This window comes from Mus caroli, chromosome 6 (genome assembly GCF_900094665.2).
Source record: "Mus caroli chromosome 6, CAROLI_EIJ_v1.1, whole genome shotgun sequence".
Classification (NCBI taxonomy): domain Eukaryota; kingdom Metazoa; phylum Chordata; class Mammalia; order Rodentia; family Muridae; genus Mus; species Mus caroli.
Window position 1 is genome coordinate 136,113,045 of NC_034575.1, and position 2,438 is coordinate 136,115,482.

At 44.2% G+C, this 2,438-nt stretch overlaps 1 protein-coding gene across 2 annotated transcripts in view; it reads left to right on the forward strand.

Moving 5' to 3' along the window:
• The window catches only part of Mgst1 (microsomal glutathione S-transferase 1), a 17,492-nt gene that overhangs the window by 7,851 nt on the left and 7,203 nt on the right, over positions 1–2,438 (forward strand). The gene's annotated exons all lie outside the window — the stretch shown is intronic.

Below are 2,438 nucleotides of genomic sequence, written 5' to 3' on the forward strand. Positions count from 1 at the left end.
TCTACTTATCATCTATTTATGTGTCTAACTATCAAAGCTCTGTCTATCATCTATCTATCTATCTATCTATCTATCTATCTATCTATCTATCTATCATTTATCTTTTATAGCTCATTCAGTAGCAGTGTGCAGTGCTATGCTATGAACAGAGTCTGAAATGGGCTGGCTTAGGTGCTTCCGATGACCCGAGACTGTTTTGCTTGCAAAATGGCACCACTAATAATGGCATTGTTATCAATCTCAGGGAAATAAAGCCTGATCTTGAGGGAAACTGAAAGAGAGGGGACAAGCAGCTGCTGAAGCCAATGTGGTCCTTTGACAATGTGGACCTCTGACAATGTGGTCCTTTGACAATGAGGACCTCTGACAATGTGGACCTCTGATAATGTGGTCCTCTGACAATGTGGTCCTCTGTCAATGTGGACCTCTGACAATGTGGTCCTCTGACAATGTGGNCTGACAATGTGGTCCTCTGACAATGTGGACCTCTGATAATGTGGTCCTCTGACAATGTGGTCCTCTGTCAATGTGGACCTCTGACAATGTGGTCCCCTGACAGTGTGGACCTCTGACAAAGTGGTCCTCTGACAATGTGGTCCTCAGATAATGTGGTCCTTTGTCAATGTGGTCCTCTGTCAATGTGGACCTCTGACAATGTGGTCCTCTGACAATGTGAGCCTTTGTCAATGTGGACCTCTGACAATGTGGTCCTCTGTCAATGTGGTCCTCTGACAAAGTGGACCTATGACAAAGTGGTCCTCTGACAATGTGGACCTCTGATAATGTGGTCCTCTGACAATGTGGTCCTTTGTCAATGTGGATCTCTGACAATGTGGTCCTCTGACAATGTGGACCTCTGATAATGTGGTCCTCTGACAATGTGGTCCTCTGTCAATGTGGACCTCTGACAATGTGGACCTCTGACAATGTGATCCTCTGTCAATGTGGGCCTCTGACAATGTGGACCTCTGACAATGTGGACCTCTGACAATGTGATCCTCTGTCAATGTGGGCCTCTGACAATGTGGACCTCTGACAATGTGGGCCTCTGCTACAGAATGTCACAGAAGGGGAGGCTTAGATAACAGACATATTTATATATTCCTCATGGCTCTGCAGGGTGGCAACCCCAAGATCAAAATGCCAGATCTGATGTCTAATGAGGGACAGGTTACTGATCTGCATGAGCTGTCCTCTCCTTGTGCCCATAGTAGTTGAAAGTAAAAGAGGGAAGCAGAGGGTTGGCTCTGTTTCTTTCTATAAAGTTTCTTTCTATAAAGGTTATGAGGGGCCCACCCACATAATCTGATGCCAGGGCTGCACCTTCAGACACCATCACACTGGGAAACAGGCTTCAGCTTGCACATTTTGTGAGGACAGAAATATCGGTTAATAGCAGTAGCTCTCTCAGCACTGCCTACCAATGAACGATGGGACTGAGGTGAGAACTCACCTTGGGAAACAGGATGTAGCTCAGTGGTAGGGTGTTTGCCTGTAGTGCCCAAGTTCCTGACTTCAGTTTTTTAGCACAACCCCTCCCCAATTTAGATCGGTCTAACACCCAACTTTGGGTACTTTTCATTGTGTTTTGTTTATTTCTTTATTTAAAATTCACACGTTAGCCATTCAGCGCAGTCCATCCAGTGAGGTCCATCCAGTGAGGTCCAGGCACTCACTAGAGGGTACCCTGAGGAACAAGGCCAATAGACCTGACCTCAGGAGCTAACTCTGTGTCATGTCTCTGCTCAGCGGTTCTCTTTAATATCTCTATTTGTAATAAATGCTCATATATTAAGAAAAATATTATAATATTTATGAGATTTTTTTTCAAGCTAAAATCAAAACTACTTTTATAGTTTGTGTTTTTCTTTACTATAAATTATTAAACAGTACAGCCTACTTAAGTATATCTTAAATGCATATTTCAAGTTTCAGGGGATGGGGGAAATCATTTCAAACAGCATAGTAATTATAGGAAGAAATCCATGAACAGATGCTCCCAAACATGGGGACCTGGTTGCTCACTGGAATGCATTTCATCTGCTTCTGTGTTCCCATGTTAGTCAACAAAAGGGTTTATGCACTAAGAGGGGACAGGACATTTCCACATGTCCATGATGTCAGAATACTCTCTCCATCTCTCTCTAACTCCTGCTGCTTGCCTGTTTTGACAGCCTTGGACAGTAAAGGCATTACTTGCTGAGAGCGGAGTACCTGGAATGTTGATACACCTGAAGGAAGGTGTGTCAGCAGCCCTGTGTAAAGGACGCCAGGGCACTGTGTTGACAGTCTGCTGGGGCTGGGGCTGGGGCTGAGGATCATATCTCTCTTCGATTTTACTTCCTTGCTAACTATTTTTCTAATTACCTATTTTATCATTATTTGTGTGTGTGTGTGTGTGTGTGTGTGTGTGAGAGAGAGAGAGAGAGAGAGAGAGA